General features: G+C 44.8%; 1 long non-coding RNA gene across 1 annotated transcript; it reads left to right on the plus strand.

Annotated features, from left to right (window-relative positions):
* Positions 1–7,225: 7,225 nt before the first annotated feature.
* On the plus strand, positions 7,226–14,431 carry LOC108445738. Its single transcript, XR_001860695.1, has 2 exons — positions 7,226–7,448; positions 7,685–14,431. It is a non-coding gene; the product is annotated as an uncharacterized LOC108445738 (long non-coding RNA).
* Positions 14,432–14,677: the final 246 nt, after the last annotated feature.

Raw genomic sequence — 14,677 nt, forward strand, 5'->3', positions numbered from 1 at the left:
TTGGTCCCTTCAGCACTGGTGATGCATCAGGGGATAAATCACACGTGGGTGGTCTTAAAAGCTGAGGAACTTCTAAGGCCGCATTCCCAAAGCTGTCACATCATTCCCAAACTTATCACGACCGCTTTGCCTCTCCAGATCTCACCCTCCTGCTCCCATCTCCATGTTCGTGGACGGTGTCATCCCGAAAATTACGTGTTTAGGGATTGTATCTGAAAATAGTGATGGAATATGTGCACAGGCAGGTGAGGAGAGATTTACTGGCTGATTTTTAGAATGAAATGTCATTATTTTGTACAGATTGTGCTGGGATTTAATGAGCCTGAGCTGCCGTGACCTGGTTGGGTCCAGGACATTCCCCTAAAATTAGTGACAGCGAGATCCAAACCCAAGGTCTGGTTACAAGCAGAGCTGGAGGAAGGCTGTTGAATCAGGAAAAATCTGGCTTAGCCACCCCATATATTTGACAGTTAATTTTGTATCTGTATTGAGGAAAAACACCCCAGAAAAGTGGTTTTTATTGGGCCAGCAAAGGCCCTGGGTTCTGGCCACCTTATTAATAATATTCTTCTGTAGGAGAGGGACGCAGTTCTTTATAAAGATTTATTAATAGTCATTATTATTTGCACAGGAGCTTTAATGTGCAGTAAAAGACCTATAAAGACCAGCAACCAAAGGAACTCTTCGATTTCACGCCGATCTGCACTAAGAAAATACCAGTTTTTCTTTTTTTGTCTTTTTTTTTTTTTTTTCAAATAATAATAAAACAAAGAGCTTTCAGGAGCAGCCCCAGCAGAAGGCTAATGTAAAGTGATATATTTGAGCCCCAGGAGGATGGTGTAAGTTACTCTTGCCTCTGAGGCCTGTTTATTGTGTTTGTCTGGTTGCCCTGGGAACCAGCTCACGCCGTTTCACTTTATTTTCTAATGTTCCTGTAAATGTTAGGTAGGGCCGGGATTTATTATCCACTGTCAACACCTCCAGTGGAACGCGCCGCTCGCTGGCGTTTCCTTGGCATGGAGCCCTCCCTGCTCCCTCAGACCCAAAAACCCCTTTATTTCCCACTGAAACGTGTGTGAGTGTGAGTGTGCACACGTGTGCGTGTGCCTGGGCATCCCCATCTGAATCAATAAATCCCAAACTTATTTATTTATCCAATAAATCCCAAAGGCTTCCCAGAGCCTTTCACGGGGATGGCAAAGGGTGGCACAGCTGAGCACGGGGGAACTGGGTGGGAGCTGTGACTCATTATTGGGGTGAGGTGGATATTTAGGGGCCGGGGAAGGAGTGTTTACCAGGAGTGTTTATTATCCCAAAGGCAGCAGCAGGATCCTGCTGCTCCTGTCCCCAAAGAGCTCGGGTAATTCGGAGCGATGAATCATCAGAATTATTAGGGCTGGAACGAGCTGCTTTCCTTTCCTTTCCTCTCCTCCTCCTCTCCTGCACCAGTCCCTCGGCATGACAGGGCACATTTGGTGGCAGACTGGTGGGTGTGAGGCTTATTTTTTAATTTGCTTTTTTTGCCTTGGGTGGCACCTCCCAGTCTGACACGCAGTGTTTCATTGGGGACACTCCTGACCTTTTCAATGCCCAACAACAAATGCAGTCCTGGCTCCCTGAAAAGTGTGGATTTGATTCTCCCTATCTTTTCCTTACTCCTGCTTGGAACTGCAGCCTGGTCTCTCCTTCCCATTTCCCTGAGGAGGAGTTTTGTCCACCTCCCGCTTTCGTTTTCACAGGAACCCATTCCTACCCCAGTTCCAGACAGGAATTCCCATCCCCTCTCCATTTTCCCGTTACAGTGCCATATCTCCCAGAATTTCTTCACCTAATGGATTGTCAGGCTTTGGAATGTGCTGCCCAGGGAAGTGGTGGAGTCACCATCCCTAGAAGTGTTCAGAAAACCTGTGGATGTGGCCACTTGAGGATGTGGTTTAATGGTGGCCATGGTGGTGCTGGTTTGACTTGATGATCTTAAAGGTCTTATCCAGTATTAATGATTCCATGATTCTGTGATCCCCACCAACTCCTCCTTGCCTTGTCCCCACCAGGATGGGTTTGGGCAGTGATTTGGTGTGGCTGCTCTTGCCAAAAAAACCCTTCACTCTGGACATTTGTGCTCAGCTTTGCTGCTGATGGGACTTGCCCCTACTTTTACAAGGGGATTTGGACTCAGCAGTGGTGGTGACTGGGGGAAGAGATGAGCTGGATCAATCCATGGGTAAAATCCAAGAAAAGTGACTTTGTTCCTCCCCACTCCTGGGGCTGATCCCGCCTCCCACTGTCCTGGAACATTCCCTGCTGGGCAGGAACCCTTCCACCATGAAACAGCTCCAAGGAAACCCCAGCACCCAAAGCATTGGGATGAGGCGGTGCCCTGAGACTGAGGGGCAGGCAATGGGGAAGAGCCAAAAGATCTGGGAATGCAGATGGGAAAAGGCCTGGAGCAGAATGGGTGGTGACAGCAGGGAAAGGTCCGATGGGGAAAGTTGGATCTGACAGTGCCAGGCTGTGGAGAGTGGATTTGCCTTTTGGTTGGAATGAGTTAAGGGTGGTGAAGTCTCTTTGGGAATATCAAAGATTGGGATTCCTGTTTCCTGGGCGATGCTGAGTAACTGAAATCTAAATTCCCAAGTTCTGTGTGAGAACTGGAGTGAGGTGGGATTAATTCATATTTCAAAGATCCTCGACTGAAGACTTCCCTGGACTCTGGTGTGGTTTGTGGGAGTGTTTCCCAATAAAATCAAACCCTGTTGCTTTGTTTCTGGGGAGATGATGGAGAAAAAATGGGTTTTTCTTTTTTTCTTCTGAGAGAGGTGTTGCAGAAAGGATAAAGCTGTGCACAGAGCTCTGGATTTTCCAGAGCCTTCTCAGGCAAATCAGCTCTTGGAATTTGTAACAGCAACAGCCCCTCCAGAGGTTTAACCTGAACCACAGTCAGTGTAAAACTCTCACATCCCTCACCCATCTCCGCTTCAGGGAATATTTCCAAATGTACAAAGTGTGGTTTCATTTCAAAATGAAAAATGCCACCGTTACAGAAAAATGTAATGGGGAAAATACCTTTTTAATGAGCCTAAAATGGAATGGAGATGACAGTGACAAGAGTAACTCACTGAAATCCCAGCTGCTCCTTTTAATTGCTCCTAATTTGCTCTCAGGTGCTGGTAATTGGAACAATTTGCCTCCAGGAACCTGTGAGGTCTCAGACATTAATTGATTTTGTCTCTCTTAACCAACCTCACCAAAAACAGAGCTCATTTTACTGCCTGGTTTTCAGCTTAGTGCTGTTCTGGGGTGAGACATGGGGCAGAAAACATCCCCAGCACCCACCCAACTCCATCACCCAAACCAGGTTGGGAACTGAGTCAGGGAGAGCTGAAGCACCTCTGTTTGCTGTTACATTCCTGAAAAATACCCCTAATGAGGCACCACAGCATTGGGAGATGGATTAAATAGAAAAAGGTGCTACTTGGAGTTTATTCCAACTCACCCAGCCCTAACAAATGTGGTGTTTGCAGGCATTTTTCTTCCTTGTGCTTGGAGAGCAGCAGAATTTTAATGGAAAAATAAGCTCAGCCTTGCATGGGCAGCAAGAGATCATGGAACGGGCTCTTTAATTTTCTTCTGAAAAACAAGTCAGGTTCTCAGTGTTGTGGTTTAAGGAGGCTCTGTTATTCTATTTCAGGATAATTTGTTTTATTATCATTATCTGGTACAGAAAAATAGTGGAGGAGACATCTCAGGAGTGCCCTGTGACGAGGTCACTGTTTGGCAACAGGAGCCATCCTCAGGGCCTGGTATCCCATTCCCAAATGTCCCAGGTGTTATTTCTGAGCCACATGAGGCTGGGTGAAGCTCAGAGATGCTTTCATTGCCCTGCTAATCCCACATTTTGCCTCTTGCCTCCAATCAGAGCCCCAGGAAAACCCGGGGAATGTTGGTGAACATTGTCAGAAAAATGGGAGCAGCTGCTGGATTGACCCCGGAATTGCTTTGGATTCACTCTGATCCCACCAAACCCAGACCTTTCAGTTGCTGCAGTCCAGGCACCACTTCAGGAAAGTTGATTTGCTGCTTGAAAATCCCCCATAATTTCAGTTTTTTTCCTAAAGTTTGCTCTATTTAATAAATTCTTTATCATTTCATGTAATCGATTTGAAGTTTTCCTAAGAAGCATTTTGAAGGTGTTAATCCCTGTTGAGATCAGCTGGGTCAGTGCATCCCCTGCATAAATGGATGCCTTTTCATGGATGCCTTTTCATGGATCTTTCCCATCTGATTTGAGGGCACTGAGGAGAATCACCCCTCAAAAGGAGCAGTTGCACGTTTGCTGCATCGACACCAAACACGATTCCTCACGACTGTAAATTTCCATTTGCCATCACCCATTTTTCAAAAGGAAGTCGATTGTGAGCCTGGAAAGATTTATAGCTCCATTCTAAAATATCCATCATTTTAAACCCAGCCCTGCTGCTGACATCCACTAAACTGCCATAGATAGACTGCTAAAGTACTTAAAAAATTAAAAAAAAAAAGACATTACAATATATCCAGATTTTTCAAGCCCTTTTGTGGCACATGGACAAACTCAGAGCCGTATTTCACAAAACCTATTTACATTTCAGCTCTGTATTTTTGCTCTTTATGTCCTTTTCCATGGCTCTGTATTGCCAAGGCTTTTTTTTTTCAGAAATAGAAATTTTCCCTGCTGTGACATCACTGCTTGTCCTCAGGAACACCCCCACCCCTCACAAGATCTGACCTCAGGTGCTGGGGTTTTATTTTTTTGGTAGAACCATTCTTGCAAACCCAAAGATTTACAGGCTGGGAAGGTTTGTAACGATCCCAGATTAAGGGTGGGACTTTCCAAACAGTCCCAGCCTTGAGCACAGCCGAGTTTGAACTCCATTACCCAGCAGCTTTTCAAAGCTCCACCCTAAGGCTGTGTGAAATTATTCTGGCGGCGTGGAGAGCGTGTTTACCTAATGTCAAATGTTAAACATTGCTGCCCATTAAAATATAGGCCCTCATTATATTTGGCCTGGTGGAAATGTGCAGGAGAGAAGGAGCAATTCTCTTTTCCCGGCCTCTGGAGCTCCGTGGAAGGGCTGGCACTGATTTTTGGTGTCTGCTTGTGGGTTAGGAGCTCCTTTTAGGAGATTTGAGTCCCATCCTCGGGCCATAATTACCCGGGAGCACCAGAGCCCTCAGAGCGCAGCGGGGCCCACTTGACCGTGCAAAAATCCCGACGCATCCAACCCTGTGGGCGCTTTTGGAAAGTCCAGGCCGGAATAACTCTGTGTGGGAACACAGAGCTCTTTATTCCCAATCCTCGTGCCTGCTCCGCTGTCATCCCTCAGCTCTGGAGGCTGCTGGGGTCTGTGAGGGGGATCCTCGTCCCTTTGTCCCCTCCCGCGGATCCTGGGGTCACACGGACAAACACGAAATGCCTGGAGGAGGAAGAGCTCCTGGAAAGCCCTGCAGCACCCGGGTGACGAGGGCAAACAAACCCTCCTGGTGTTTGCTCCGACTGTGGGAACCTGGCACCGCTCCCTTTGCTGGGGACATTAGAGGCCAGGTGACAAATCTGGCCCACGGATGGCAAGCGAGCTGCCCCTGGGTTGTGCTGACAGAGCGAGTCTTGGGAAGGGGAAGGGGAAAAATCCCTGCCAAGCCCAGCTGTGGCCCCACATTGTGCTGGGGAATCCCCACACGGCCACCCTAGGCTGTCCCTGTCCCTCTTGCAGCTTGAGCAGTGACACAGAAATTCTTTTCCCTCAAATTTGCTGAAAAGCTGCTCTGAATTTGGCTGAAGCAAATGATTTGTAACAATGAGGGATGTTCTGATATTTCTCAGCTTAGGTTTTCCTCAGTCTCTTTCCTCTGTGCTCTATCGTGAGGTTTTTTCCTGACAAAAATAGACGGGGTTAGAGAGTCCCCAGGAGTCTGCAGTGCCCAAGATCTCAGTTGTGCTGCCCAGGAGCCTGTAGGGCAGGGTTAGATGGGATTTTGGGAAGAAATTCTTCCCTGTGAGGGTGGGGAGGCCTTGGCACAGGGTGCCAGAGAAGCTGTGGCTGCCCCTGGATCCCTGGAAGTGACCAAGGCCAGCTTGGAGCAGCCTGGCACAGGGGAAGGTGTCTCTGCCCATGGCTTTAAAATGAGCTTTGAGGTCCTTTCCAACCCAAACCATTCCATGCTTCTACGGAAACAGCAGAAAATCCATCAGTCTGGGGGTAAAACATGAACTGAACCCCCAAATTAAGGGCTGGAGAAGGACAAGGTCGCTGTGCTTATGAAAGCACTCACAAACCAAATATATTGGGGACACACAAACTGAAATCATGAATCCCACACTTCCCCCTCCATCTCCAGCCCTTTTCTTGTTAGAGCAGCTTAAACCCCACGTGGCTGTGTAGCTGAGCTCTTCAAACAGTGACAGCGACAGTGCTGGAAGCTTCTGGTGGCTGGCATTGGGGTGTCCTTTCCGTGATGTAAATTTGGTATTGTGATAGCCACTAAAACGTTTTTTTTTCCCAGGCAAACTGCAAAAGTCGTAATTGCCAAATTTTCCTGACTTGGAAATGGTTTAAGGTCTGCTTTTCTCTGGCCTCATAGAGGGCAAGAAAGGAGGAATTCCCTCTATATATAATGATTTTGCACACTGTTGGTGGACAATACATAGGTGAAAACTGAATTAAAAGCATCAGCTCTGAATCCTCTTTAGAGGTTTAAAAGGAGATTACTCCCAGGGCTTTAATGAATATTCCTCCTTCCTCACTCCTTTTTATTTAGGGCAGAGGGGCAAAGGGATGGAGAGGTGGGGGCTGGATGTTCCAGCAGAAGGGTGCCAATTGGACGATAAGAATCAGTCGTGTCCCTGCTCCTTGCAGAGGTGCCAAAGCTACGTGGGACATCGTCATTATTATGGCTTAGAGTTGGCCGAGGTCACCCCGGTTCATCTGCTTTATACATTGGGAGCCTTCTCCTCATTACTTGCCAAACAAACCTTTTTATTTTTGCACACGTTTATGTTGATTTTGTGGTTTCTGAAATTGGATTCTGTCTCCTACGGGCCTGAGTTTCCACGGCAACCCCGGCCCTTATCTGCTGCTGCTGTTTGGCAGACAGACAACAAGGCCTTTCAGTTTACTTCTCCCATTTTTCCCCTAATATTATTTTCTTTAAAAACCGTTTTTTTTTCTTCTTCAGCATGTTCTTTTTCTTTTCTTTTTTTTTTCCCCTGCCCTTTTTATATTATTTTTACTTTCCCCAACCCCTGTCATTTAAAAATCACATAATTAATTGAGCACATCCTGTGCCACACGGGGCTGCCACGACTTTGAAGTCCCAATAGATCATCTTATAGAGCCCTGGGTACCATTTTTTCCGAGGCAGCACCAGGCGCCAGCGCGAGGCCTTGTGGAATTCAGCATATCCTACTCCAGGTATGATAAAGAAACCTTGGCACCTTCTGTTTGTTTTTACTAATTTCCTTTCCAAACTGCCTTTTCAATATAGAGGAAAGACCTCAGGACTTAAAGTTTGTTATTTTCTCTCCAAAGTTAGTCCCTGTTCCCCCTGGCTCCCTCCCTCCCTCCCTTCCTTTAAACCAGACTGAACTGCTTCTCCTCTCTCCATGCTAAATTTGCTTTTTTTCCCCTTTTTCTTTTCTTTTCTTCAGGGAAGTGTGGTCTGATTTAGCATCATGGAGCTGGGAGCTGTTACTGATCCTGCAGCAGCAGTGAGGCAAAAAGACCCTGACAGGCTCTATTAACCCTTAAAAACAATAAATGATCTCATCAGCCCCTCAAAGACAGAAGAAGAAATAATAATGCGATCATTGACTTGGGTGAGGGAACAAGGCTTTCGGGGATTGATGCTGAAATCCATCCCCAAAGAGCCTGGTGCTGGAATTAACCAAGAGGGGCTGAGCTTCTCTAAGCTGAAAAGTGTCTCAGCACTGGAAAAGGAGAATATGGATGCACAGACATAGCAGAACATGTATTTATTTCTATTCATATATTTATTTATTTATATACATATTTATGTGAACAACAGATGGGGGAAGACAGAATCTGAGTGGAAAAACCTTAAATAAAATGAAAAATAATTGAGCCTGCACCCCATTGCCTCCTGCACTTGGAGCAAAGGGCTGTAAGACCCCCCCAAAACTCTTTAAATCCAAGTCAAGAACTTTTGGAGATGCATTTAAAATTGTTAATTTTCATGTATTTTTAGCAGGTTTTGAAAAGGCAAACAGGATCTCTTGGGGTGGTTTTCTAGGCAGAATGAAGCCATGCAGAATGATTATCTTCCCTCTGGAATGACAGGAATTCTGCGTCACTGAAATAAGAGAAATGAGATTTTTTGTACAGACATTTCCAGCCAGCTTCTGACATCTGATGGGAAATCACATTCCTGCCTGTGAATCCATAAAAGGATTTAAAAATCCTGTAGGGGGGAAAAAAATCATCTTATTCTCCCTCAAATTTTGAACAGTTTAAAAATGATTTCTGGGCATATTTCTCCTTCATTTTAGAGAGCTTCCTTCATTTCATGGCTACGTGGGGTCTTACTCAAAATCCCACACTGGAAATGAAAAATTTCCATTGTTCCTGATGGGCTTTGGATGAAACAGTGGAGAAACTTTCTGTGGTACTAAAAATGGGAATCAATTCATTATGGAATCCCCCGAGGTTCATTTTAAAAGCCTGGAGAGCAGAAATTGCTCTCCCCGTGGGGCAAACCCAGGAAATTCCTTGTCTTGTGCCTCGTTTTTTCATCCTGAGGTGAATAAACAGGCAGGAAAATGCTCATTTTATATTCAAATGCTTTTCAAAATGATGCCAGTAGGAAAATGGGTGAATTGATCAGGGCTGGAATTAATAATGGAGATCTCCAGTCATTCATAATCCTCTCAGAACAACTGGTTTATATAGGGAATATTTTACGACGCCATTAAATATTTTTATAAATGACTGTGTCATTCTGGCTGTTTTAGATGGATATTTTGTGGGACTTATCCCAGCTTTCTGCTTCTCTCCCTCTTTTCTCCCTTTCCTTTGCTCTCCCCTTCTGGAAAACTCACACATTCACGAGAAGTGAAGAATGTAATGAACTTTATGCTCCCCTAATCTGAATCCTGCTCACTGTAGGATGACAACAATAATTCCAGATTCCTTTTGAAAAGAATTTTGTTTTTTTTCCCCTGAGATGAATATAGGACTCTTTAGAAAGAAAAAAAATCCTGAATATTGAAGCATTTCTGTTTGAAAACCAGTGCAATGACCCGTGTTGATAATTTTGATTTTTTATTTCTCACTTGTAATGGTTGGAGCTACAGTGAAATGCAAGATTGAAAACTCCAATATTTTGTCAATAAATCATAAAAGAAATGCCTTTTTCCCCCTTCATTTCCAAACTCTTGGGGCTCTGTGGGAGCTTTGCCACTGGTTTAACAGAGCTAGAGTTCCAGGGATTCTGTGAAAGGGAGGTTCAGCCTTGGAGAGCTCTGTCCAGCTCTTTTATGGACAGCAGCCTGACTGGTCAGTCAATTTTCTCTGGAATTTTGTGGGCTCCAGGCAACTCAGCTCCAAATATGAACGGATCCATTTCAGTAAGAAAACCCCATAAATCTGGCCTGGATTTGGACCTAAAAGTTGGGCAAATTTCAAATTATTTGGGGGTGGCACTGCAAGCAATTCCGCAGCAGCTGCCTGCCATGGTCTGAAGGAGGCAGAAAGTGCAAATTCAATCTGTGTGTGCAGGTTGGGAGTGATTTAAAACAGCCACCGGGCCTTTATGATAATTCCTTTAACTCTAGAACTTGTTCAGTGCAAACCTACAGGGTTTTTTTTCCCTCTCCTGCACGAGGCAAAGCAGACAATGAAGTTGCAGAAAGTGAACGAGACTGGTTTTGTTTAACTTTGGTCTTCTCAATTTACTCTCCCTGCCACTGCCCTCTGGATATTTTTATGGAAGCAAAAGAAAATGCTCCTTTTATGTATTAGAGCCATGCATGGGGGTGACTCATTTGGCAATATTAATAAGAGGTAGAGTCAGTTTTATTTTGAAATCTCCTCCAGAATTATTTGGGTGAAAGAGAAAAATGGTCAGATTGCAGGAGGAGGCTGTTTGCTGCACGGGGAGGGTTTTACCTTTCCTGGTGTTTCTAATTCTGCAGAATAACAAGATTAAAAAGAAAATACCCAGCATGGACTGCAAAGAGAGCTCGTTCCAGGGAAGGCCAGGCTGGGATACTCTTGGTTTGGAGGAGTAGGTGCAGCTCAGGCTGGGATAAACTGGGATTTCTTCAGCCTAAGACACGATTTGGTGAAGGGTGATAACACCACACCCTGCTCCAGGCACGGCTCTTCCTCCTCAGCTGCTTTTCCATGGATTGTGAGTGGATCCTGCAGCCACAGAGGAACTGCCTGGTTTTTAGAGGGCAAAAATGAGGCCCAAAGCAGCCCCTCTCCTGTGTTTGTGCTTTTGGTGTCGCTGAGCACAGAGGGAGATGTGACAGTTCTGTCTCAAACACCTGGAGCAGGGCTCTGGCTGCTGTAGGATCTTGTGTCTTCATGTAAGGTCTTCCACATCATAACGTCAGCCTGAAAAATAATACTAAACCAAGGAATAATAGTGAGGGAGGAGGAGGAGGAAGGAGGCCGTCGCTGGTATTCACAAGTGAATAGTTTGTAGCAGTACAACCGTCCCAAATCTACCAGCGTGGCCCTCCTGTTTCATTTCATACACTGAATTTAAAAACCCATTCATCATTTCATCAGGTAATTTTTACAGACAAGTGGAAATGAAGGGCAGCACCCTGATGAAAGCTGTGTACAAGATAACCAAAGCAAAACGTGCTTTTTATAAATGACTGTGTCATGCTGGCTGTTTTAGGTGGATATTTTGTGGGACTTATCCCAGCTTTCTCCCTCTCTCCCTCTCTTCTCCCTTTCCTTTGCTCTCCCCTTCTGGAAAACTCACACATTCACGAGAAGTGAAGAATGTAATGAACTTTATGCTCCCCTAATCTGAATCCTGCTCACTGTAGGATGACAACAATAATTCCATGTTCTGTGAATGGTGGCTCAGCTTAGGCCTGTGTTACTTTCACTGCCTTTGCCTCATCCCATCACCTTGTTTTACTCCATCCTGCATTTTCCAAGGCTGGAAGCATCCATCCTTCATTTTCCCTGTTGTCTGTAGCTGTGTGAAACAACAACCTGAGTGATTTGTCAGCTCCTGCCTCAAACCAGTCTGTGTCTCTACCCACAAATAACTCCCCAATAATTAAATTGTCCGGGTTTTGATCTTGCTCACAGGAGCAGAGCAATTTTCATTCCCTCATGGATTAGATTATCCTGAAAGGTTATGATTCAAGCCTTCCCTTTTGCTCCGATATGGTTCTTCCAGACCTGGGGACTGATAGGGCCCTGCACAGCACCAGGCCTCTGTTTTCTCTGTAAATACAGCCTACAAAATTTCAACAAGTCAGCCCTTGTGTGCCACACCGGGAGATTGATGACAAACCACATTATTTTTCCCCTCATAGAACTGCCCACAATTACAGCAGAGCTCTCTCCAAACACTGCTCTGTTTTTGTCCAGCAGGGAAAGGGCAGCGGCACGGGCCGGGATCTGCGAGGCAACACTGAGCAGCATTATTTGGGGAAAATGCCCTTTTCTTCCCTCTTTTCCCCCCCCCCCCTGCCAATCCATGATAAAATATTGGAGCTGATTCTGCCACGTGGGTTTTTGCAAAGCCATGAACCCACCAGCAAAGGTTATCTCAATACCAAGGGAAGGAAAGGAGGGGCTCCCACTTGGAAAAATTCCCCAAGCTGCTCCTGGGATGCTGAGGCTGCTCCCAAACCGGGCAGTTGGTGAAATTGGGATTATTAGTGGTTCCTGGAGATCAGGTTTGTACCATGCTAGGGATTTAATCCAAAAAATCCCTGTTTTCTGTTGGCCTTGTGTTAATTCAGAGAATTAATAATTGCTCAGAGAACGCCTGCACCAGACAAATCCCCCAAGCTGTAAAATGTCAGGAATGAACAATTTGCAACAAATAAATTTAAAAGGTAATAAAAGGCTCCATCTCCTGAAAGGAGACACCTGGAGAAGTGAGACCACACTGCTGTTGTCATCCCATCATCCCTAATATCCAGGTTTTTAAATATCCAGTTTTAAATCCCTGATTTTTGTCCTGCCATCCCTCCTGCATTTTACTTGCATCTCTTCATCCATACCAAGCCTGGGAAAGCAGGGATTGCTCGGTGCTCTGATGATATTTCCAGAAATCTGCTGTCCTCCAGATAACTGAATTCCCAGACTCCACGGAGAACTTGGGAGCACCTGAAAAGCAGAATTTCCTTTCAAGTTAAAAACGCTCCGAGCATCAAACATCTGTCTAAATTCCCTAATTTGTCACGAGGCTGCTGCAGGCTCATCCATCATCCTGCCACGCTGCCCTGGAAATGGTGCTGAAAAGATCCAAGTCATTGCCTCCAAAATGTTTTCTTTATCTCTGGGCACCTTCAAATCTTCCAGGGGAGCCCTGAAATCGCTGCTCTCCCCACTCATTGTTTATAAAATGTGTTTAATTTGTGTGGTTTGTGTATGAAATGAGGGTGGTTGAGGTTTTTTTCTTCCTTCAGGGGCATTTCTGGTTAAAACATGGATGTGCAGCAGATTTCTGAGTGATAAAGAAGCCTCTTGTGTTGAGTTTACCCCTTGAAACTTTAATTATTTTCTGCTAATTCCATTTGTTGGTTTTTTTTTTTTTTTTTTTACTTTTTTGCTTAGGTCTCTAAATAAATGGTGACATTCCAAGAGGTCCAGATAATTCAGAGCACTGTAGATATGAAATGAATGACTTAACTCTTCAGCGATGGCACCTATATTACCAATATTTAGCCAGAAAAAAAGGAGATTCCAATGAGACCAATTTAATCAATCCAATTTTTAGGGGCCAAAAATACACTTTCTGCAGTTTCTCATGCCTGTAAAAAATTTTGATGTGCATTTCTCTCCTTGGGACCCCAAAGTTTCTCAGTAATTTCTGTGAGACTATGGTGCCTTCTAAAACTTGTGTAGCCCTAGGAAAGATACACAAATTCCTGAAAAAAGAGTCTAAAATTCCTCTGGAATTGCAAATTTTCTCTGCTTTGGTTGTTTGAAGCTAAATCTTTCGGAAAATTTAATTCTTCCTTGGAATTTCAGATCATAAAAATCTGGAAAATAAAATAAGGCCTTGAGATTTCAGCTACGGATGAAGCAGAATTAAAACACAAACTTTCAAATTCTGTGTTGATTTTCTTGGATGTCAAAGCAGATTGGAGGGTAAAACCTTGTGATTGAAATGCTGATATTCACTCCCCAAATTTAAGACAATTTTAATTCTAGGGAAGTATTAAAAATCCAAGATTTGGTTCAAGGAGGACAAAGAATCATCAGCAACTCAACTCAGTGCAAATTGAGTTTTTCACAGTTCCCTGGGCAGGGAATGGGAAGGATTTTAAAGGAGTTTTGGCAGGGAAGGGGGATAAAGAGCATTGGGCCGATGCCTCCAGCAGCTCTGAAAATCCCACCAGTTTTCCATGAGATTTCTGACACCTCGGTGGAAAATCTGCACAGCTTAATCCTGGGAGCTGCAGCCCTGCTCTGGAGGAGAAGGGATCCAGGATGGAGCTGCCAGCACTGGAAACCCCCTGCAGTGAACTCAGAAATCCTTGTAGCAAACACGAATGTATTTAATTTAGGGATTTCTTAAAAAACAAATTAATTGAAATTTAATTTTTTTGTTGTTTATTTTTCAACGACTGATCAGTTCAGCACGTCCTGATCAATCAGACCCTCTGTCAACAGCTCGGGAGTCTTTGCTAGGAGGACAACTTCAAGCTGTGGCCTTGCAGGGTGCTGAGTTGGGGTGGTGAGGTGAAAACCAGGGAAGAGCCGACGTTGTGCTCCTTTGCCTTAAATAAAAAAAAGGAAAAAAGAGGAAAAAAAGAAAAAAAAAAAAAGAAAAGCAGCAATAAAGCAAAAGGCACTTCCTAAAGGTAGCCATTAAATCATTCAACACTCAGCTCCCCCGAGAGCAGAGGGTTCCTCTTTCCTTTCCAGGACGGGTTTTCAGGAGCCATTCCTCATCCCGTGCTCGGTGTCTTCTCCCTGGGCATTATCCCAGACCCCATCCAGGGGCAGCACCACAGCATTCCCTGGGATGGCCTTGGGCCCATAGATCACTTCCCAAAAAGTTTCCAATGGCTCCCCAAAGAGCAGGGCCGAGGGCTCTGTTTTGCTCGTGATAATGTGCTAATGCTCCGAGACCCCACATAAATCTTCTCCCCGCATCATCATTTGTCAAAGTCACAACATGGGGCTGGAAACAGCAAAAAAAAAACCCCAAACCCAACAAAAAAAAATGAAGTAGGACGAGATAGAAAACGTGGCTTTGTTTTCTTCGTCCCTCCCATGTGATTTTCTGCCCTTCTCTCCCCCTTCTCTTTTTCTCTTAATCTCTAAACCATCTGATTGTAGAGAAATGGTAAATAAAGGGTTTGGTTTCCTCTGTTTTTGTGTGAGTGCACACGTGCCTGGTTTGCTGGACACTTAAAAATGGAAACTCAGAGGTTGTTGGAGGAGCCTCTGCCACCTCTGCTTAGGAAAAT

Source organism: Corvus brachyrhynchos, unplaced genomic scaffold (genome assembly GCF_000691975.1).
Source record: "Corvus brachyrhynchos isolate BGI_N302 unplaced genomic scaffold, ASM69197v1 scaffold340, whole genome shotgun sequence".
Taxonomy (NCBI): Eukaryota; Metazoa; Chordata; class Aves; order Passeriformes; family Corvidae; genus Corvus; species Corvus brachyrhynchos.